The sequence below is a fragment of the Mus musculus genome, chromosome 11, assembly GCF_000001635.26.
Source record: "Mus musculus strain C57BL/6J chromosome 11, GRCm38.p6 C57BL/6J".
Taxonomy (NCBI): Eukaryota; Metazoa; Chordata; class Mammalia; order Rodentia; family Muridae; genus Mus; species Mus musculus.
The window spans coordinates 103,244,200-103,268,448 of NC_000077.6; the positions used below are offsets into that span (position 1 = coordinate 103,244,200).

General features: G+C 48.5%; 1 protein-coding gene across 1 annotated transcript in view; it reads right to left on the reverse strand.

Moving 5' to 3' along the window:
• Positions 1–23,202, reverse strand: part of Map3k14 (mitogen-activated protein kinase kinase kinase 14) — a 47,638-nt gene extending 24,436 nt beyond the window's left edge. Inside the window, exon 1 of the mRNA NM_016896.3 lies at positions 23,139–23,202. The gene's annotated coding sequence lies outside the window, so the exon portion shown is untranslated. The remainder of the gene's footprint in view (positions 1–23,138) is intronic.
• Positions 23,203–24,249: the final 1,047 nt, after the last annotated feature.

Genomic DNA, 24,249 nt, shown 5'->3' on the forward strand with positions numbered 1-24,249 from the left:
CCAAAACTGATTTGCTGAAAACTTCTAGGAGACATTTTCCTTCCAGGCGATGGTAGGAGGAGCGTTCATGCTGGAGGCCTTAATACCATCCAGTACCCTGCCACAAACATGAAATCCCACCTTTCTCTGGGTTCCACATGGACCATGCTGAGCCTTCCCAGGAAGCTGAACAGAGTGCAGCCATAAACTGCCGGATAGCATGTCCATAACAGAGATGTTTGAGTCACTTAGAAAAGAACAGGGGCAATCCCTGCCCATCAATATTGGAAGACTTTTCTTTTTCTTTTTTTCCAGGACTACTTTCTCTGTGGTCCCGGCTGTCCTGGAGCTCACTCTCTAGACCAGGCTGGCCTCCAACTGAGAGATCAGCCTCCTGCCTCCTGAGTGCTGGGATTAGACATGTGTCACCATGCCTAGCTTGTCAAAGGCAGGAATGTTTCTGTCCTCGTGTGATGCTAGGGGTTGAGCCAAGGACCTCCAGCGTATTCAGTGTGCGCTCTACCACTGAATTACACCCTCAGTCAAAACAAGACCTAAAAAAATACGTTCATTGGTGTTTTGCCTGCACATATCTCTGTGGACCACATGTGTGCCTGGTACTCTCAGAGGCTAGGAAAGGATGTCTGAGTCCTTGGAATTGCATTTATAGACAGTTGTGAAGCCACCATATGGTACAGTTCCTCTGGGAGAGTAGCAATTGCACAAGGACATTAAGCCATCACTCTGGTCCAAAGACTGGGACTTACTGAAGAGCAGGGTATGACTTGCTTCAGACAAAGCCTGAGAAGGTGCCACATGCAGACAGGTCTGTAAGAATTGCTCTGGGGTGGCAGGCTGATCTCTCACAGATGCTGTCTTCCCTGCTGTACGCCATTACGCTCAGCTCATACTTATTTGCTCTTGGGGCAGAAATGCAGACCAAATGAAGCCAATGCTCTATGGGCCCTGGCCTTCTGCCCAACCATGCCTGGAAGTTAATGAGATAGTGGTGATCCGAGGGATACTTGGCTCAAGCTTCTTCCTAAAGCCGCCTCACTCTCCTTCCATCCCCATTGCTACTGAAGCATAGCCCGCTCAACCTAGAGGGGACTGCCTGATTCTGGAGGCTACAAAAGACAGTCAGAGGGGTCTGCAACCATATAGGAGGAACAACAATATGAACTAACCAGTAACCCCCAGAGCTGTGTCTCTAGTTGCATATGTAGCAGAGGATGGCCTGGTCGGCCATCAATGGGAGGAGGGGCCCTTGGTATTTTGAAGATCCTATGCCCCAGTACAGGGGAATGCCAGGGCCAGGAAGCGGGAGTGGGTGGACTGGGGAGTGGGGGGGGGTATAAGGGGCTTTGGGGATATCATTTGAAATGTAAATGAAGAAAATATCTAAAAAAAAAAAAAAGACAATCTGTCACTTGGTCACTCTAAGAAGTCTATGGGGGAATTCTGACTTCCAAATAGCCAAATAGGCAAAAACCTCCAGGTAGGCTATTATTGTAATTTTTCTTTTTCATTTCTCTACTCTCCTCCCTGAATCCCACAACGTGCTGAATATTGACTTAAAGCCTATACGAAAACTGACCTTTCTTAGCTTTAAAAAAAAAACAAAAATCAGGGAAAATTAAATTTAAAAACCAATCAGAAAAATCCCCCAAATGTAACAGAAGTTGCTGTATGTTTAAAGGGACCTCAGGGATGCTTCAATCTCCTCATTTTTTTGTGAGAAACCTGAAGCCTACCCAAGTGGGTCCCTGCTCAAAGTTGCTCCGCCCATGTGAATCAGAGCAGAGGCAGGCAGAGGACCCGGGCTCTTCAGGCTGGACCCACACGCAAGTTTCCCAGGTCACAGGCAAACGTGAAACAAAAGTTGTGGTCCTCTGTGGTCTAAGAGCAGAGGGGCACCCTAGGTATCTTAGTATAGAGAACAGCAAGGCAAACTCAACACCGCTCATGTTGGTCAAACACGGGCTAAACAAGGGCACTGAACAAGCAAAGGCACACTTCTAGACTTTGGGACAGGACAATCCTGAGCACCAGAGATAAAGAACTGCGCTGATGAGCGAGGAAGATGGGTGGAGCTGCACCCTGCTCAGATAGCCTGCTCCTACCTAATGTTTAAAGTTCACCCTGGGCTATAGCTCCATTAAGATGGTGGCTAGCCAGGCAGCAGGCCAGGGGCCCTGGCGCTCCCACCCCCATGCACACACGACAAACACAAGCTGCTTCCTCTGGGGAGAACTTGAGGTTGAAGCCTCCTGTGTACTCCACAGTGACTCATGCCCAGCCTGGCAGCCAGGACAACAAGGAGGACCTACTGAGAAGCTGACCCAGCAGATGGCAGCTGGACCCAAGAGTGGCTGACCCTCACTCTCCCCGAGGCAGACAGTTCCAGCACGCAGCAGCAAAGCTTCTCCTGCAGCTGGCTTCCCATGCCACATAATCGTGACTCAGCCCCTCTCTGACAGCTTCCAGGTTCGCTGGCCTAATGGCAGCTCTCCCACAAATATAGACAGGCCTGCTTCCTCTCTCCCTCTCTACTTCTATGTGGGTCTGGCCCATAAAACTCATTTCAGTCCCAATTCCAGGACTGGTAGCTAGGTGTTCTTCCCAGAACCCTGGGCTTTGGTACAGGCTCATCCCTATCTCCCAGGCCTGAAACTTGTCCTTTCTGTCTCCCCTGCAGTGCCTGGAGAGTTGGGACAAAATGAGGTCAAGGCTGTACAGTATCACTCAACCCAACCCCCCCCCCTCCAGCTCCACCTCAGCCTCTAGTGCACGCAGCCGCCTGCTGTCTTCACTGTATGGAAGCCAAGGATGACAGAAACGGCAAGAGCCACACCCAGAGCCCACACAAAGAAAAGGCAGGGGTTCACACAGCACCCTTTCAGGCCTGATGCATACACCTAACCTGATGCCCTCTTGCTGTGCCCAATGGGTCTGCAGGAGTCTAGGGGCAGAAGTGACTGGGTGCTACTATATCAACCATAAGCAGTTCTCGGAGTGTACCTGGGCTGGTCCAAGGCCCCTGGCACATATGTAGCAGAGGGCTGCCTTGTCTGGCCTCAGTGAGAGAGGATGCACTTAATCCTGCAGAGACTTGATGCAACAGAGTAGGGGGATATGGGGGAGGGGACTGCCCTCTCTCAGAGGCGAAGGGGAGGGGAGACTGGGAAGGGGGGACAGCATTCAGGATGTAAATAATTATATATATAATATATATATATATATATATATATATATATATTATATATATTTCCATGATTTTTTAAAAAAAGAGCAGTTCTTGGTTTGGGCTCAAGGAGGTCTGGGAGCCACAAGAGCAAGCAAGACACAGTTTGTATTTTTCCAGGGAAAGGGTCATGGTGCTCAGCCAGCTGCTCAAGTGTATACGGGGCACAGGGTGTTGCTCCAGTGTGCCAGGGCAGGGCCAGGGCTCCATGCTTGAGCCATACCTCTGCATCCCTCCCACAGTGAGCTTTCCCATGCAGGAGTTGGTTACAGCCCCAGATGACTTCTTACAAAGCACTTCTGCTAGATCCACTCAAGAGGAACCGGGCTGCAGGCCAAGAATCTGCTTGTCTCTTAGTGTGGGGACTGAAACCAGGGTTTCACACGGATCAGGCAAGCACTCTCTCTCCGAGGCATGTTACATTCCCAGACCTTTTCAGGAAAACATTTTTTTGGGGAGGGGCTGCCAAGCCTGAGAACTTGAGTTTGATTCCTGGAACCCACAGCGTAGAGAAAGAGAACCAATTGCCACAGTTACCCTCTGACCTCAGCATCTGCACCATGTTGTGTGTGTGTGCACGCGCTATGTGACAAGAAATCATTTTACTCTAAGATATGGTTGAGGGTCTTGACTCTTGGAAGTCTGCCTCCCTGTCTTCGCCCCCTGCACGGCAGCAACCATGTGCCATCCACGTCTGGCTACAAATCTGAACCTTTAAAAAGTAATGAATTAATTTTATCTGCACACACATCGGGGATGCTGTGGTGGTCAGAAGAGGCGGTGGGGTCTGCTGGTGCTAGAGTCACAGGACAGTTGTGAGCCCCCTCACCCGGGAGCAGAGAACCAAACTCAGGTCCTTTGAGAGACCAGCAAATGCCCTCAATGGCTGAGCCATCCCTCCTGTCCCAGGACCTGTCCTTCTACTTTTATTTCTTATGCGTGGATGCTTTGCTTCCACGTATGTCTGAGCACCGTGTCTGGTGCCTGTGGAGGCCTGAGGAGGGCATCCGATTCCCTGGAACCAGAGTTACAGATGGTTGTGAGCGAGCATCTGTAACTGGACATCAAATCTGCGTTCTCTAGAAGAACAGCCTGTGCTCTTTAGCCATGAAACCATCTCTAGCCTCTTAGAATCTGTATTCTGACAAAGCTTTTGGGGTCAGGTCTGCCATTTGACCCCTCTCTATATTACTAATAGCCAGCAGGACATTTAATTACAATGTAATACGATGCAGATTCAGTTCCTCTGGTACACACTGGAGAACGCAGATGGAAAGCAAGATCCTCGGACAGAAATAAGATTTAGGCTAAATGAGTCTGTGATTCGCTGAAAGGTACCACAGTAACACTTTAAATGTTGGCCTTTGGAGAAAATAACCTTTGTAAAATATATCATATTTCACTTCCCTCTTTTAGTAAGTACACTTACCCTGAGAACGCCAGGGTGGGAACCAGAAGCTATAGCTTCTAGCTTTATTAAAAAAAATGGGGGGGGTATTTTTGTCAAATGAAATCATACTCATTATCTTATGGAAGCTAGTAGCATGCAACCTCATGTAACTCCTGTCAGAAACAGCTGCCCTCGTGAATGGAGGTGGACAGGACGCCCCACCCACTCTGGCCTTCCTTCCCTCAAGCCAGGACCTCTGCAGAAAACCCCAGGTCACCATGGAAAGAGTTAGGTAAGCTCTGAGGTTCTCTGAGCTCCCAGAACACACCAGGTCAGGATTAAGGGCCGGGCGACTCCAATGCAGAACAATAGCCTCTAGTATTTACTAAGCACCTAGCATTATTTAACCTCTTCAGTTGTGAAAAATAAGAAGTCCCCAGCATGCCTAAAAGGTTACCCAGCTAGAGGTGTTGGTGATCTTGGCCCCTGCCTCAGGAACCTTGTGTTTTCTGACTTCTCTCTGGAAGTCAGAGTCCCGACTTCTTTTGAGTAGAGAGCACCCTGCTGGAGCTAGTCTAGCTGACAGAAGATGCCAAATCCATTTTTGTCCCGTTGTGCTTTAGCAGGCTGTGAGTAAAGCTGGGGCCCTCTTGTGTTTCTGCTTCGTGTAAACAGGGTGTCCACAGCCTCACCTAAGGCATTCCATATTCCCTTCACCCTCCTCAAAAGAGAAATCAAAACCTCTCTCAGGCCATCTCAAAAATGTCCACCGAAGGGCCAGAGCAAAGCCCTCTCAAACGATTTCATCTGGAAATGAGAACTCATCCTCTGAATGCCCAGAGGGATAAATAGCAGAAGCAGGGTGCCTCGACTTCCTTAATAAGATACTGGTTGAAACCAGTGTCGTCCTGATGCTTCCTCTTTTCTGCCTATGGCTGGCCTAGCCACCAGGCCAGCCCAGCTAAGCTTCAGCCTAACAGAAAGGAGGGACAGCAGAGCCAGGGAGAACCTAGGGCAAGTGCCTGCGAGAACGAGCTGCCCTTGCAAATGGCTCTTCAGCCAGTTGTGCCCCACACCTGCTCTGTCCTGACTTCCCTTTCTGCCCTGTTTGCCCCCCTGCCTTCCCTGGCACCCAGCTAGCCAGAATGGTCCCTTTACCCTGTGGAGCTGGGTGGCCATGGGCAAGCCTGAGTCTCCTTTACTCTCCCTGCTCCTCTCTCTTCTGTACAGAGCGCTTATCCCGATCTGCCCTACCCTTCCTCCTGGGAAGCCATTTACATTGGCCTCCTGCATTCATTTGGCGACTGACCACTCCGCATAAGGGGCTACACCAGTCTGGGCACGGTGCTAGGTGCTTTTTCTGTATTGTAGATGCACCTGACGGTTACTGCGAGGTTATTATCCTTATTCCCATTTGACAGATGAAGAAACAAAGGCTGAGAGATAAGTCAGCTGCTGGAGCAAATGAGACTAAACAGAGACAACTAGAGAACCTGATGTGGGCCTAGAACTCAGACGACAATATTCTTAGTCCGTGTCCCTGGCACTCAAGGATCGGCAGATCTTGTTGAATCCAGGAACTGAGCCATATTAACTAGCTACAAGACTGGTCCTATTTCTATTTGAATTTGGTAGCATTTCTCAGTCCTTGTAGGCAGGAAGCCCAAGAATTAAGAATGGGGGGAGAGGGGTCCCCAGTCTGTCAGTAAGTGCTGAATCATCAAGAAACAAGTCAGACTTCTAATCCAGTAGCACTGCCACCTGCTGCTGGTGGTATGATTTTTATGTTATGAAGCTGATGAGTTTTAATAGGCCCCTTCATTTTCCTTTTAAAGATGCTTAACAATCTCTACATGACATATACACACATACAAGAACCTCAGGTAACAGGCACTGTCTTTACTAAAAGAACAATTATAGGATATGCTTTGGAAAGGAGGAAAATTAAACCAGAAAAAGGGATGTGGAATGTAAGAAATAATAATAGGCACAGGAATTGGTGTAATATGTTGGTCAACTTAATTAACAATTGAGTGTAAAAGAAAAAAATCATCCCAAGGGGCTGGAGAGGCGGCTCAGGTTCAGAGGACTGGCTGCTCGTCCAGAGGACCCGGGTTCAGGTCCCAGCGCCACACAGAGCATCACAAGCGTCTGTAATGCCAGTTTCAAGGGCTGCCGCGTTCGTCTCAGCTCTGGAGGCACTAAGAACAGACCTAGTACACAGACACACACAGGCAAAACACACACACACACACACACACACACACACACACAGCAAATAAAAGAACGAAATGTAAAGAAGAAGAAGAAGAAAAATCCTGTCTTTTGGGAGAAATTTACATGTGAAAATATGCAAATTTCTTTGAAAAACTATGGTTATATATGCACATTAAAGTTTAAGAAAAACTTCCAGCTGGAGAGATGGCTCAGCGGTTAAGAGCACTGACTGCTCTTCCAGAGGTCCTAAGTTCAATTCCCAGCAATCACATGGTGGCTCACAACCATATGTAATGGGATCCGATGCCCTCTTCTGGTGTGTCTGAAGACAGCATACATTAAATAAATAAATAAATAAATATTAAGGAAGAGGAGGAGGAAGAAGAAAGAAGAAGTAGGAGAAGAAAGAGAAGGAGAAGAAAAGAAGAGGAAGAGAAAGAAGAGGAGGTAGTGGCAGTGGCAGTGGCAGGAGTAGTAGTAGTTGTTCCATGAGAACAGAGATACCAGCCAAGGTGGTGGTGGCACACACCTTTAGTCCCAGCACTTGAAGGGCAGAGGCAGGTGGATTTCTGAGTTTGGGGCCAGCCTAATCTACAGAGTGAGTTCCAGGACAGCCAGAACTACACTGAGAAACCCTGTCTAGAAAAACCAGAAAGAGAGAGAGGGAGATACCATCAGAGGTTCCAAACTTAAAGGTGAAAAACTTTACCACTGCAACAGGAAGCAAGGGAAGGGAGGAAAAAAGAAGCCAGGATATTAAAATGTAAGATAATAATGCAAGTTAAGATGGCAGAAGTAAAAATATTAATGTGTTAATATAAAGTATGAATATAAAGTAAAATGTTAATGTATTATTAATTATAATTAATTACACATAAACATTTTTAAAACAGACAAGCTGTTTTTAGTTTATCTGTATTCAGCATATGTGGGTGCATGTGCGTGTGTGTGCACCTGTGTGCTTAGTCTCCAAAATACATACAAAAATACACACACATACATATATACATATATACCAATCCCAAAACAAAACAATGCCCCCAAAACCAAAACCAACCAACCAACCAAACAAGCAAAATCCCCAAACTATGTGGTTCCCATATCAGCAGATAAAGAACTCAGAGCACACATGCAGGACAGTCACTAAGGCCCCAATAAAGAATCTTGGAGCCAGAGACTGGAGGCACAGGAGACTTCTGGGGAACAAGATTCCTATGTCGGTAAGTCCTGTCCTGTAGAGCCATGAAGGCACTGGGCACACACAGTAAGTCTGCCAGGTGCAGGCCCTGCCCTGGGTGCTGGGCTGACACTGAAGAAGATGACACTAGTCACATAGTGTGACTGGCCGTTGGAAAAGTACGTATAATATTGGAGACCAAAGGCAGAGACAAGCAGAGGGGACCTGGTGGGGCGCGTGGGGAAAGCCAGTGCAGCCTTGGCAGTTAGGTGAGCTGCCTACAGCTGATGGCTGGGCTGAGCTTCAAGGGTGAACAAGAGTTGCTCAAGAGAGAGGAGAGGTGAGGTCTTGAGGAGGTGCCAGCTGATAAGACACTGGCTGCATGTGCCCGAGGGAGAACTTGAGTGGGAGCCCAGCCAGCCTAGCCCCACCAGGTGAAGGAGCTAGCCACCAAGCCAGATGGTGGAAGGAAAATGGCTTCAGGTTGACTTCTGACCTCCACACCCACTCTGTGGCCTCGCCACACCCACACCCATGCAAAGTAGAGGAGTAAATAAAAATACAATACAAAATAATAAACGGGGGTGACTCCCGAGGAACAACAATACCAGACCTCAGGCCTCAGGTCTCTACACAGACATGCACCTACACTACCAACGCTACATGCACGTGCAGGAACACATGCGTGTGCACACACTCAGAGCTGGTGTTCCAGGTGAGGTGGAGCCCAAGAAGATGCAAACCAGAACCACGACTCTCCGTAGGAATCGCAAACTTCTTAAGTAGCTGGTGGCTGAGCTGAAGTGGCAGCTGCAGCATCATCCTGAGAAGTTGGTCCTCTTATACCCCAGGGCCCAATTCTCAGGAGAGTGGGGATTAGATAAATCTCCGCTCCCTCTCCTTCTTGGGAACAGGGTTCTAACCAAGGACTCTGTGCAGGAGGAGCAGACCTCTATCGTGGTACAACGACAGGGCTCTGGCAGGCTTGCTAGATTTTTTTCCTCAAAGGATATGGGGGTGGGAGGAGCAGGTGATCACTGACAAGAAGGAGGGAGCACGCCAGAGGCCGCACTTGGGCACTCTGAGCAAAGCTGCACTGGAGGGTGTGAACCACCTCCTTGGCCAGCTTGAAGCACGCTCCCTGGAGGGAGATTTCTCTTGTGCACTTCCCATTAATGAGGATATGAAATGTGAAGGTTCATTAATCATTCAATTCTTACAGATCAATTTTATGAAAAAGAAACCTCACATGCCCACAACTATTCAGCCTTACAGCCAACTCCACAAAGTCAATGGCTGGGTTAAGAAGTGTGTAGGATAAAGTCTATTGTAGCCCTCCAGTCCCCACCACACATCTGGCAGCCCTGGTTGGCCAGGGCCTGAGGTGACACTGACTATAACCTCCAGGATAATCGCCCACATCTATTCCATGAGAGTAGGTCTCGGCCACTTCCATCCTCTCCCTAACCTCCGCCCATCCCCTCTGGGCTGAGCTCATCGTAAAACACCATGTCCTCTAGACAACCTCAGGCACAGAGAAGTCTGTTGCTCTGCAGTGCTTATGGGTCCAGTCCCAAGTCTGTGGTCTATACTCTCTGTGACCACTGTTTCCCTAAACACTGGGGCGTGGCTCTGGCTGCTCAGATCTCTCCACAATCTTCTAGCTACTGAACTCTATGGGTCTCCCAGTGGGCTCTCTTCCTGTGTGGCCACCTGGTACTTCCTGCTTATCCTATAGAGAGGAAGCTCAGGCCTTCCACTTCCAGGAAGCTGCTCTGACAACCCACAGCATCTCATCTTCTTTCCTCTCCTTACTCTGACCCTCATTCACTTTCACTCATCCAATGCTGTCGACACGGGCTGAAAACCCGGGACAGTAGCACATTATACAAGACAGTAGCCACGTTCTAAACTGACATCACTTAGAATTAATGTTGGTATGAAACAAATAGGAACATAGAAAGAGATACACAATTGAAGATGGTCAGGATGTTTCTATAGTAATAAAACCCCAGAAAATAGCCAGGCGTGGTGGCGCAGGACTTTGATCCCAGCACTCTGGAGGCAGAGGCAGGCAGATTTCTAAATTCAAAGCCAGCCTGGTCTACAGAGTGAGTTCCAGGACAGCCATGGCCATACAAAGAAACCCTGTCTCGAAAAACAAACAAACAAACAAACAAACAATGTTAACAATACAAATATTATTAGAGACAATGTTAAAAAGGGATATAGAATTATAAATAGGTGCAGGAGAGATGGGTCAGTGGTTAAGCACATTTACTGCTGAACCCTCCAGAGGACTCAGGCTCATCACTATCTGTAGCTCCAATTCCAGAAGATCCAACATCCTCACACAGACATAAATGCAGACAAAACACTAATGCACACGACATAAAAATAAATTAAAAAAAAAAAGAATTATATGTAAACTCTGACCCCGAATAGTACTTGTTTTGTGTGTGTGTCCTTTTAAAAACACTTTGTGTATATGGGTGTTTTGTCTGTGTGCATATCTGTTGCCCTTGTGTGTGCTTAGCACTTGCAAACATCAGATGATGTTAGATTCCTCAGAACTGGCAGTGCAGACGGTTGCGAGGCGTCATGTAGGTGCTGGGAACCTAACTCCTGGGTCCTCTGCAAAAGTAGCTGGTGCTCCTAGCCACTGAGCCATTTCCCCACTCTTTCTATAGTACATCAGCATTTATAAAAGCAGATAAGGAGACTCTGTCTTAAAACAAAAACAATCTAGACACTGGCAGATATAACAGAGATTCTCTTGATAGACTTATGTTTTAGCATTTTTAAATATTTTTATAATTTTCTCATATTTTCTTCAATGAGTTAGTCTTCTCCATTTTATAGACAATTTCAAGTGGTTAAACACAACAACAACAACAACAACAACAACACACAAACACACACAAACAGAGAAAGCTACCATAAGAGGCTTAAGTCCTTTCCACCCTTCCTGCCTTCTTCTGAGGGGATCACCACTACCTACCACTACCTATTCCTGCCACACCCCTCCGCAGATGTTCTCTGTAGTTCATGACTTTCATAATGAAAACAAGCTATAGCCAAAAAAGGATCTCCTTGTAGGATACAAGAATCACAGAGGCGTGTTTGGGAGTGGGACTTGATACATTTAGGCTGACCCCAAACACGCACAGATACAAAGGTTCATGCCAAACCTCTAGCTGCTCAAGGGACAGGAAGGAGGCTGGAGATGGGAGCACCTCTCCCCTGGGTTTGGTTTTCATTTCACTCTCTTCCATATTCTCTCTGGGGACTGTGAGTTCTAGTAGTAGTGACTCAGGAAGTAAAAGGTGATAGCTATAACACACGCACACAGACACACACAGATACACAAACACATATAGACATACACACAGAGACACACACAGATAGACACAGACATACTCACACACACACACACACAGACACACACACAGGCATACTCATACATACATCACACACACAGATACACACACACAGATACACACAGACAATATACAAACACAGACAGACAGACAGACAGACACACACACACACACACACCCCCTAAAGAGGAATTTATGCAGTGTTACGGGCTATTCACCTATTCTTCTATGGATGAGCTCTGTCTCCAGATTTTCATTTGGAAGTAATACCACAAAAAAGCCTATGTGTGTTCACACTTTTTGTACAGTTGGGAAATAATTCTGAGTGGCTAGTTCCTGGGATTGGAATCTCCTGACAACCCTTTGTTAGTGGGTTCTCTCTTTATCTCCTGGTTCAGGGAGTCAGGTGGTTCTCAAGATATTAGTTATTTGCTAAATAGCCCTTAAAGTATTTCTAATCCAGACAGGGAGAAAATGGACAGATTGATTACATTTCATTTATTCTATATTTATTTAAATGAATGGTGTTAGAACAGTATGGCCTTTGGCAGTAATTGCTCCATCATATTACTTACTAACTAATGCTAGAGAAGGGCTATTCACATAGATAAGGACTGAAGATCCAGGTGCAAATCACTGGCCTTTCACATCTGAGTAACACACAGTGTTTTACTGGATGGTTAAGGCAGTCTCAAACTACACACAGTGCTTTACTGAAGGATTAGCTGCAGGAAACAATAATGTATACAGTTCAGAGCCTGGCAGGCAGCAGATGCATTGCTAGTGGGAGATGGAAGTTGAGAGAGATGAAAGTTGCCACAAAATGAACATCCTTTTCCCTGACTAGAAACACAAGCTGTTTCAAAAGCTTTGCCTGTGCTGAGCTGGTACCTACCTCCTTAGTCAGTCAGCAGCACTAACATCAGACTGAAGGTCTCAAACAGATGCTCTCAGTGGAGGGGGTAGGGGAGAAGAGAGGGAGAAGGAAGAGAAGGAGGAAGAGGAAGAGGGAGAGAAGGAGGAGGAGGAGGAGGAGGACTCTGAGAACAGAGAGACAGAGCTGTCACTAAATAAAGGACCACATCTGAGGGTGGTTCCAAAGAGCCCCCTGCAACCCCTGTCTAACCTGTCTCTACTGGCAAGGTCTCAGCATGGAACGGACTGATGGAATGACCTGGTGACACATGATGACCTCGGCAGAAGGGCTCAAATCGGTTGTCTTGTCATCTCCTTGGGTGTTTCCAGCATCTGCAGTCATTTGCATCCATACACTCACATTCTGGTCCACGTGCATGGACATTCATGCTGGCAGCTATCACTGATCACTCTGTATTATGGGATGCATGTGTTACTTCTTAAATCGTCACGAGTCTGAGCAAGACGCTAATATTATTTCCTTCGTTTGCATTGATTTACTTGTATACTCATTTGAGCCAATCTGGCTATGTATCCTGGTTGGCCTAGAATGTATGAGAGTTGGCGGTTGCAGGCCTAAGCCACCGTGCCTGGAGGAAACTGAGGGTCTGTAGGTCACCTGCACAGTGTCACACTGCAGGGAAGAGGCAGCAACAGGGTATAAATGAGGGACTTCTATGTCAAAGCCCACTGTTAGCCACGACACTGAGTCTTCTATCTAATACCTGAGCTTTAAAAGGTGGCCCTGAAAACACAGAAGCTGCTACAACCCAAAGATCTGTGAGTGAGAACCCCAGGGACTGACCGAGGAAGAAGCATTTCCATGGCCAATGGTGAACAGCCAGCCTATGGTTTAGGAAAAGGAGCAGACAGCAGACTCCAAGATGAAACTGTGGCAGGTTGTGTCCTTGGCTAGAGGACGAGGCGATCATCCTGGAATGGATCTATAACCAGGTCCACACTGGCTGTTCCTTTTATAAAGTCTGGTCCTAGGCTTCTTGAATCTAGGCCACTATTTGGTTTGTTCGTTTGTTTTCTAACAAAGTCTTGAGCACCCACTGCCATGACATGCCTATGGTCAAAACCCTGACATAGGGCACTGGATAAGCCTTAAGAAGAGTGTTATGATGACATTTTACATCAACCGGCAAAGACTGCATTAAGAAAGCCAGTGCCAAAGGGAAGCATGGCACAGCAAGGGGGCACCTCTGATCCACAGTAGCCATTGTGGAGTCAGAGAAACGTGGAGTGAAGAGCGGTATCGAGGGAAAAACCAACTATATTGCACTTCACTCTATACCATAAACAATAATATTTTATGTATGCTATGCAAACATACTTTAGGTGTTCTTCATATATGCATATGAGGGCATTTCCTATAGCTAGAAATTCTCATGAAATGGGAGTTGAAGTATACACCATTCAACTGTTTCCAAAGATTTCTGTGTTACCCAACCCTGCCTTGCACTAAGCCACAGCCCAACCTCTCCCTCCCTTCCTGGTTCTGTTTTGTTTTGCTTTATTGAAACAAGGTCTTGCTCTGTAGCCCAGGCTGGCCTTGAACTCATAACCTTCCTGCCTCAGCCTCCTGAGTCAAGTGTGAGTCACCTCAAAACCAGTTTCTTTGATAAACCAAAAGGTACTTGAGGATCTCGCCAAGCCTTGAGGTCATCGTTGGAAGTAACAATTGTGTTGTGAAACAACCCTCTCCAACCTTTTGGAATGATTCATAGCAAGGAGCTGTTCCCTACGCATGGCTGAGCCTGCTCCATTGCCTTCCTTTCTGGGCTGATATGACTTACACAGGTGGGACTGGCTTTGGGCTTTCATAGATAAGGGGAAACCAGGCTGTGTCCCTAGGAGGGAGGCTTTAAGGTCATTGTAGTCACTGGTGACTGGTTCCGAAATTGAGGAACTAATTTGAGGAACTTCAGAATAACAAGAAAACCAAACAACTTGGCTTTCTGCAGAAGACTTCCAAGGCAGGGGGATGGGGGGTGGGGTGGGGGGAGGAGATGCGTGGTCCATTTTCTGGGGCCCTGACCATGACCTACTTTCAGAAGCTGTGCCCTACATACTCTTTGAGAAACTATCCCGAGTGATCAGCTGAAGACACAAGTGCCAGGGGTGCCTCTGACATGTCTCTTTACACTAAGGGGTCATAAGTGTGCTCTCTCCTGAGGTGGGCTATATGAAAGGTATGTTCTTGAGAGAACCTCAGACTGATTCCTCCGGGAGGGGAGGGGAACCAGGGAAAGCCTGTGGCACACTCACTGTCTCACCCAGACCAACAGGGCCTAACAGGAGTCTAGACTTGCACCTTAAACTTTTATTTGATGACAAACACCTATTCTACTCAGTGGGTACCGTTTTCCAAGTGCTGGACTAGCCGGGGGAGAAAATGATGGTAACCAAGCCAAACTAGAGCGTTTCCTGGTCCCGACTCTGGAATTCTGACCCTGGTTGTCAAAAGGCTTGTCATGGGGTCAGGCTTTGAACCATCTGCACACGCTTCTGGTCCGCACAGCACCAAACACTGCGCACTTCTGACCTGACCGTGTTAGAGCGCCTTTGTGTCACTTCTGAACATGCTAAAAACTCCAGAGTGTTAGCAAGCTCCCGTTCCCAGCTGACAGGCAGAACAAGGCTCTAGGAGGAGAGGGATGCTGAGGCAGAGAGACACTCTAGGAGAGGGATGCTGAGGCATTCCAACTTAGACCCGGCAGGTTGGGGTAGGGGTGGAGGGCTCCTTCTGTGAGGAAGCTCTCTGTGTGACAGCACTAGCTCAAGCAGGAACACGTCTCCTTGGATACCGCTTTCCCTCCAGGGTGAGTTCTTTGACAGAAGTGCCCATGTTCACTTTGTTCTTTCAACGCATGCTCAATGGTATGTGATCCAATGAAACCACCACCAGTAGAAAACACAGTAAAATGCATAGGCTATGCCTAATGTCATGGCTTAGTGAACATTACAGATGAACAACATAGCACTCTGTAGTACTGGCTATATTCCCTCATGATAGTGAGGCTGACAGGGAGCTATGGCCCTGAGCCACTGCCCAACATCTCACGGTCTTGTAGCATTATACATCACCGGTTCAGGAAGAGATCCGACGAAAACCTGAAGAATTTTCTAGGGACTGTCCATTGCCTCTGCACTGTAAGGTCAGGAATCATAAGCTGGACCTTCACCAGTGGGATGCTTATGAGATCCACCTACCAGAGCCTGGCAGTTAACACTGTCTACCAGCATTCCTTGAGTGAAAGAACGGCTAAATAGCCAGATGTGGTAGTACATGCCCATAATCCCAGCATTCAAGAGGCAGAGGCAGGAGGACCACTGTAAGTTTGAGGGCAGCCTGAACTACACAGTGAGTTGTAGGTTAGCTGGGGGGGTGTTGGGGGGGAGCGTGGAGAAACAGGACCAACTTCACCAAGTTGTCCCCTGATCTCCATATGTGAACAGTGGCATACATCCTCCTACCCCTCACACACACACACACACACACACACACACACACACACACACACACACACACACACAAATAAAATGACTAACTAGATGAGGGCCATAGACTGTGGGGGCTTGTCAGGATTGGAATCTGTGTACTCACAATGTCTGATCACTTAGCTCAAGGGGAAGTTGCCTATGGCTGCCAAAGGGGACCACATCGGTGACTGTATTTCTGACTGCATCCCAGTAAGGAAGTCTGAAAGCTAGATGCTGAGCCCATCATCACCGCCATTCCTAAACACTGACCTGGTGGCGCACTTATTTCTAGCTGACGGAGAAGATGAGCCTGTGGCCCTCAGACCCACACAGTACCCACCAGGACTGAACTGCAGAGGAGATGGACGGATGGTGCAGGCCACTCCCTTTATATTTCTGTCTATAAGGCCATCCTTGCCTCTCAAGCCACAGCATTCAACAGGTAAGACTGCTGGGCTCAGAGAGCTGTTCACCCCATTAACTCCCCTAAGCAAAACATTCCAGGCTTTATCTTAACTGGCAATCACACCCTCAGTTGGGGCCGACCACACGCTTTCCTTCTTCACCTCCCCAGCAATCCTGGTCAGTAAAGGAAAAGGCCAGGGTCACCAGAAGGATCAGCTGTAACAGCTCTTTGCATGTTGGGGGTGGTGGTGGTGTCATCATCCAGATATGAAGTCATGCTTTGCCCTCAAAGGTCTCTCCTGGAGAGGAGCCACGCAGGTCTGGCTGGGATCACACTAGCTAGTCAGGCTCTTCTGGTCACTGGTCAGCCATGGGCGACATGCCACATCTTCAGACAGGAAAGATGCAAATGCTCCTTGCTGCCCAGTGGATGTGGAACCTCAAAAGTCAATTAGCAACAGACCGACCGACCGACCGTCACTCAAGGCCGGAGTTTGGTGAGACACTGCTTGGGGGCATAAGAAAGTGCCTGAAAGGTGGAGGCAACCTTTGAGACTTCCGGGTAACCCTACCTAGACTGTATGTTCTTATCAACCTTGGCCTCCTTTCAACCACATCAACCTTATGGTGGAGAAGGGAGTCAGACAAACAGCTTTCTGTTTACATTTTCTTAGACGCAGGACAGAAGCCACACAGGTCCCACCCTTCCCAGGCCCTGCAGAGCTCACAGGGAGCCCAAGAGGGATGGAGTTAGCGTAGGGAAACAGAGGGGCTGTTTAATAAGATAAAAGGCCTTTGCTGGGGGTAGCTCCTGGGTCTGGTGTCAACAAGCGCTCTCTCTCTCTCTCTCCCAGGAGCCCCCAGGATCTTTCCTCTCCAGCCCTAGCCCGGGGATCACTGGAACACAATGCTGCACCTAGCTTTTTTATGTGGGTTTTGAACTCAGGTCTTTAGCTTGCAGAGCAGGCCCTGTGGCCACTGCGCCTTCTCCCCAGCCCCTTCCCTCCCTTTCTTTTCTTTTTCTTTGAGACAGGGTCTCACTATGCAGCCCTAGCTCTCCTGAAACTCATATGTATACCAGGCTGGCCTTCAACTCACAGAGATCCACTTGCCTCTGTCTCCTGAGTGCTCTTCTATATTTCTAATAACTTGTTCTTGACAGAGTGGTTAAGGCCTAGGATTTTTTAAATATTTATTTATTTCTGTTTATTTATTTATTTATTTATTTTTAGCCATGTCAGCCATGTCAGTCCAAAGCAAGTTGAAGGGATGGCTAGTTACCTCATCTTTCTGGGGATGTGGGTACTGGGGAGGACTCTGTGCCAAGGAATCAGTACACTTGCAAGGGATTATCAGCTCTACTGAGACCCTGAACAGTCAAGTCCACCTGGTGGATGGGCCTGGACCCACAGACTGGCATTAAGTACACAGTCAAGGACACATTGTGAAAGACCCTCCATCTGTGGGCACTGCTTATGGTTGGCTCTCGGGAATGAGAACCAGCAGAAGCCTTGGCCACCGGAATATGGGCAAGTGGAGACAACCGAGGGGATGAGTTCCAACTCCCTCAAGCTCCCTGAAACCCAGGGAGCAACAGGCGTTCCTTCTCCACCCTTGGAGCTCTGGGGAGCCTCCAACTCAGGTGCGGAGAAGGCAGGCAAGGGTGAAAAGGGTTCTCCCCAAATCTCTCATCTCCAAGAGCAGTTTGTATCTCTAACTCTCTGCCAAGGGATTTCCCAGTTCCCCAGGGCCAAAGCTTCACTCCGGTCACTCTGCTGATTGTCACTGGAAGTGAGCCATTTTCCACCCTCAAGGTGGCTGGACTCAGGACTGGTGACACTGCTGACCTGGGCTCTGTGCCCTGCCCACATGACCCACCAGGGGATGGGTCTGTCAGTCAGCAAGCTCCAGGAGCCTCCCATAAGCTTCCTGCTCCCTAATCCTAGCTCTTGGGCTGGAATGAGGGTGATCTTTATAGCACAGGGCTTTTCAACACGGTCTGCTCAGGACTTCCTCTGCAACTGGGCTGGGGAACAAACGGCCTGTTACCTACACCCCTGCATGAGTGACTCACCTTCCAGAGAAAGTTCTCCCCTCACCTAAACAAAGTTGCTTGAAAAATGACTAAGGCACCTATCAAACGCAGGCGGGCTGTGGGCCGGCCAGTGACTGAGCCAGATCCTGCTCTGCCTTCACCTCCAGCCTTGAAGGCAAGTGCCACCCTGGGCCTGCCGCTGCTTTCATTTTCGTCCCAGCAAGCTCCTCACGAGGCTTGACATCCGGTGATTTATTTTTTCTAAAAACTAGGTTCGCTTTAGAAATGACTCTTCGCCTATCAAGACAGCTTCCCCAAGAGAAAACAAATGCCGTTTAGAAAGAATGTCAGCGTGGTGGGTGCCGGTATTTTTGTTTTGTATTAGAGAGAGAGAGAAAGATAGGAATTTAATATTCTCCCCAACCCCCCACCCCTGATACATGCTATATGAAGCAGAATTTGCAAGTGCTTGACTGTAGAGCCAGGGATCTCAGACCTGGTTCAAGAGATGAGACAGTTTTAAAGGGAAATGGAGAAGAAGCGGGGTGCCATGTGCTGATGGAAACCCATACCCCGCCCCCCAAGAACCAAATGTTGTCTCCTTGTCCTCCAAACAAAGGACAAGTCCTCAGTGGTTTCTATTCTACGAGTAATCTCTTTCTCGACCCAGGTTAGTGCTGGGACCCACTTAACCACATGGAGGACGTGGGGGAATCTCCCAGGCAGGCACTGGTCTGCAGGTGACCCCTATCTAGGACTGCAAACTCGGAGCAGACAGAGCCTAGGTCTTTCGAGGCTTGTCTGAAGTAGAGTGAGGGCAGGATGCAGAATAGGCCTGGGGGAACCAGGGGCTAGCGAGATGGCTCACCGAGTAAATATGCTCGCAGTCCAGCCCAAAGACTCGAGTTTGCTCTCTGGAACCCACATAGTGGAAGGAAAGACGTGACTCTTGCAAACTGTCCTCCAACCTTCACATGTGTGCTATGATACACACATGTGCACACACAATGAATAAATACAATACTTTTTCTTTCTTTCTTTCTTTCTTTTTTTTTTTTTTAAGACTGGGAGCACTTGACAGCTAACTGCTCCAGGCGAGGGAAGCAGTCCTTGGCGGGCCTGCTGAAGAAATGACTGACCTGTCAGGCACTCTGAGTTTTCTTGACATTATCTTACAGAAGACAGATCTAGTCACAGTGTGGTAACCGGCGGCAGCGGCTGCTGCTGCTACTACTACCATAACAACCACGACAATGAACAACAAGAGTGGTAGCCACTGAGCTTTAGCCCAGCATACAGATCTTCTCCTTTCTTTTCCTTGAAAGGGCCTCATGAAACGTTTCTGACCCCACTGGCAGGCGAGGCACTCCGTGCTCCCAGAAGCGGTTTGCTTGAGAGCACACAGACACACAGTCACAGGCAGACAGGGCCTGACCCAGGTCTGTCTGACAACATAAACCACCACCGTGGACGTGGTGGCCCTGTTGGACAGGCTCCCTTACTGGACAGAGCACTTGACCCTCCTGTTTTAGTTTCCACATCTGGAAAACGAGCGTAGCTGCACTTGTTCAGAGGGTAGGCTTTTAATCGACAATCACTACAGAGAGAGATCAATGAAGACTCATTTTGATGAGTGGATACTTAAAATTGCCGCTCTGGATTGACTGGATTCAAAATGGATTTTTTTTTTTTTGGTGGGGGGAGGTAGGCTTATGATTCTTGAGCAAGTGAGTGTTATAAAACAATGATGTATATGTCAAGAAAAGTCACTTTAGATTCTAGGCATGACAGCAAATTCCTAAGGAGTGCTGTCTGCTTTACTTAAACCCCATTTTAAAGATCTTTGCTCTCTATACTGTAAGAACACAGAAAGGCTGTCTACAAAATTATTCCCCATGAACGTAACTCCAAAGGATTTCTACCAGGGAGTTCAAGATGAAAGACTCTGAAATGGCAAGAGAGGAGAGGGGCCTCAGTTTAAGCATGAATGCAGGAGCACACAGGCCTCTGAGGAAAGCTCCCTTTGTGCCGTCACTCAGGCAGTGAGGGAAGCTGGAACTCAGGCCCCTACCTCAGCACCCGGGTCCAAGCTGCTGAAACTCACTCCCACACTGCCTGCCTTCCACCCGGCCTTCCCGTTCTACCCCACAGCATCAGCCTCGCAGTCGGCCTTACCAAGTGAACAGAGTGCTCGCACTTGAACAGCTCGCCCTACCCGAGAAGACACGCCACCGTTCCTTTCCCTTATTCGGGATCCTGGTGTGCAGGGAGGGCTGACTTATCCAACTCTCCAAGCCCACCCTTCTCCCCACCCACCTCACGATGGTGCCACCAGAAGTGCCCAGGGTGCTCAGAGGTCTCCAGTTTAACTGAAATGCTAAAACGGGGCAAACAGGAAGCATCACACACAACTGCGGTAGTGACTTATTAATCACGAAAGCAGAATTTTAGTTGCATTTTAACCTTTTGCCAGGAAAAAAAGAAAAAAAAAGCATCTAGCCGATGGGTGCTATCGGAGGAGCCGTCTGTCTGTCTGTCTGTCTGCATGTGCAGCGAGCTGACCTGCTACTGGGTCTGAATTCAGTTTTCAGTTTTCTTTTTTCTTCTTGGGGGGAAAAATCTGTCAAGCCAATCAGGTCTTCCCGGGGGAGAAGCACCTGTAAGAAGCCCATGTGCTGTCCACTGAGACAAGAAGTTAAAAATAAATAGATAAATACAAAATTAAAAAAAAAAGAAACTAAAAGTGACTTCACAGGCAAACTCTTAAGACAAGGGGGGGGGGGGATGGCCTAAAGGAACAAGCGTAGATCTGAGCTTTTATCCGTTTTACATCCGACCGATCTCCTCCCAGCCCCTAGCTCAGAATGGACCCTAGAACTCACCAAAAATCTCACAACAGTTGTCTGGGGTGGAGCAACCAATCAGGGCGAGCCCTGTCCTCTCCAGCCCGAGCCGATCACAAAGGAATCTGTGTTCATCAGGGGAACCAAAATGAGGAACCACACTCCTATCTGCCAAGAATGAATGGCAAAACCAGGCAGGTTTTTTTTTTTTTTTTTGAGATAAAGGTTCATTTGGCAGAGTCTCTGTCTGTGGTGCCACTCCCACAAACTCTAACAGACACCAGAGGCAAACAAAACAAAACAAAACAAAACAAAACAAAACAAAAAAACCAACAACCTTCAGAACTGCTCCATCCACCCCAAAAACAATCCGAAAATGACCTGAAGCCTGAAGCCTGATCACGTAGTACTATTTGATTTCACAAACTTCTGGTATGTATTTCTGGGTATGTACAGCTGGGCACTTATTTCTAAAATTAAAGTCAGACATACTAACTATTATTATGAGCTGTTCTGAGAAATTTATCACACTCTTCCAAATAAATCAGGATGTCTTCTTTCTTTCTTTTTCCTCTCTGGTGCTCTGAGACAGGGCCTTGCTATGAAGCCCTGACAGGCTTCAAAGTCACAACAAATCCTCCTTGTCCCAGCCTCCCAGTGATGGATTACAGGTGTGTGCCACCATGCCTAGTTTTCAAGATGTCTTAAGGGCGTCTGAAAAACTCATAAAGCTGGCATCCATCCAAAGGAATTGCCTTTGACATCACTTTAAATACAAGAGGAAATACACACATACATCATAAGCAAGTCAAGAGTCTTCAAAGCATCCTCTCACATTAACAGCAAAAAGATCACCCCAACCCCCCCCCCTTTCTCTATCAAAGTTAGGTTATGCTGTTCTTATTCAGGGATCTGGAGAACTCACCCTCACTCATGGCTCTGAGGCCACAGACGAGGCATATCATCCCTCACACCTGGTTCAGGTACTTCGCTTACCAACTGGACAACAGTCTATGCATCTGACCACACCTACCACTAAATGGGAAAGTTACTAAGCAAAACCCTGCAGAACTGAAGTTAGGAAACAATCCTCTAATCTTTCAGAGAGACTATGTTTCTAGATACTCGCCAGTGTTCCGAAGTCCACTGGTCATGGTGCCACTCCTCGTTCAGTTCATTCTTTTAGCGCCCTTAATCCAGTCATTAGTGTTCATTGTCTCCAATTAACAACAACAACAACAACAACAACATGTCATTAAGACACTGATATTTGAAACTTTTCTCCACTCATCCACTTGACAGCCCATGCACACCCCTATCCATCCTTTAGGGCTGTCAGCCATCTTTTAATCTCAACTGGGGGGTGGGGAGTGGAGGGGGGGAGGTCTGAAGTTAATGAACATGATGAGGTTCCAAAGCAGGTGGGAATCTCTGCCTCAGACAAATGTTTCTTTTCACTTGGTGACAGGTGGCTGAAAGTTGCCAGAGCCGGGAAGAGCTTCCAGGACGGGACTAGTACATATAAACAGATTCCAAAAGTTCCGAGTAGAACACAGAATTAGAGAAGGGTAAGGACCATCGAGGAGGGAGGACAGCACCATCAGCGACTAGCATTGCTCTACTGAGTGCCCAGAGCAGTGATCCTCTCAGAACAAGTGATCCCAAGCAGTTCAAAGGGAAAGGCTGCTCATGTCACTGCTAGGGCAGTGGAGCGATCACCTTCTCTTGGGGGACACTTAGGAGCCAGGTCTGCCAGTAGGGCGGCTGAACTCGATGGCACGGATGTTGGGGAAAGGGAAGCAGACAGTACCCGCGCGCGTTCCGGGCAAGCGTGTGACCCGTGGGTGCGCGGCCTGGAGGTTCTAGGCGAGCACGGCGTTTCGAGCGTGGCGCTGATGGCGCTGAGCGTGCGAGCGGGTTAGACCGTAGTCACCCGGCCACCCCTCCCAGCCATCCCTCGTGGACAGCCCGGCTGCAACCCAGTCCCCGCCTGGGAGGCGCCCCTTCCCCGCCCGCTCCCTCGGCGTCCCGCTTTAGGACTCGGGGTTCTGCCCAGTCACCTACCGGCGGAGCGCCGTTGTCCTCAAACAAGCGAGTGTGGCGCTTCGCTGGCCAGCGATCGCTCCGGGCCCCTGCTGCCCCTCCTCGACCACGCCCCCGTGCCTATCCCCGCCCCGGGCCACGCCTCCCCCCGTGGCTGCGACTTTGCTAGCTTCCCGCCTCCTTTCTTTGGCCGCACCGCGACCCTTGATCCCACCCATTCCTATAAGTTAGCCAATAAAACGCCTTGATCCGGTCGGCCTGCCGGCCACTCCTCAGCAGCGATTGGCTAGCGAGGCCTCCCCAAAATGGGCACTGTTTCCGGCCAGGGTATCCAGCGCCGAAGGCTGGGTGGATGGGCGGTCTGTAGGCGAAGGAGGCCAGGGTGTTGGTTGAACTACACATGCGCTCTCGCCTTCTGGCAAATCTTACGGGCTGCATTCTTTTTGAGGTTACGGGAAGGAAGGGCGACTGTACGCATGCGTGGGCATTCCCGGCTTCGGCTTTGGTTACCTTGGAGACGGCGGGGCGCTCTCGCTCTGAGGTCTTGGGTTTCTCTGCTTTCTGCTTGAGGGCGAGGCTGCTTCGTGGGGGCCTGGTGGGGCCAGAAACATTTTTATGGAGCACGTAGAGTGAGCCCGGTTCTGTAAAGTGTGTGGAGATGAGGTTGCTCTGCCTACCCTCGAGAAGTGTGGGGAGCCAAAGGCCTATGTAGGACAGACCGGGTGTTGAAACGCTCTAAGGGAGTGTGCAGATGTGGTACAGTCTCCTTCCACCCCGAGAAGCTTCATGGTGTGTGTGCTGAGCACGGGATCCATTCTAAACTACAGAGTCAGGAAGACTTGGTCTTTGAAAACGTGCTCTCTACAGTGCCCTTTTTATGGGGCCGGGAAAGAGTGTAGGGAATTTATGGATTTTTTTTTTCTTTTCTAACTTTGCTAATGGGCTTCCTACTGTACCACAAGCTTCTGTTTACTGGTAATAAGAAATTACAAATATGTGTTTTTTAAAAAAATGTTTCCAGAATAAAAGATGCGCTGCGACCTTAGAGACTCTGCAAGGAATCCTAACTGCAGATGCAGGGACTGGTGGTATGGTGGGAGTGGCAGCCATATTCTTGGCTGGTTTGAGAAAT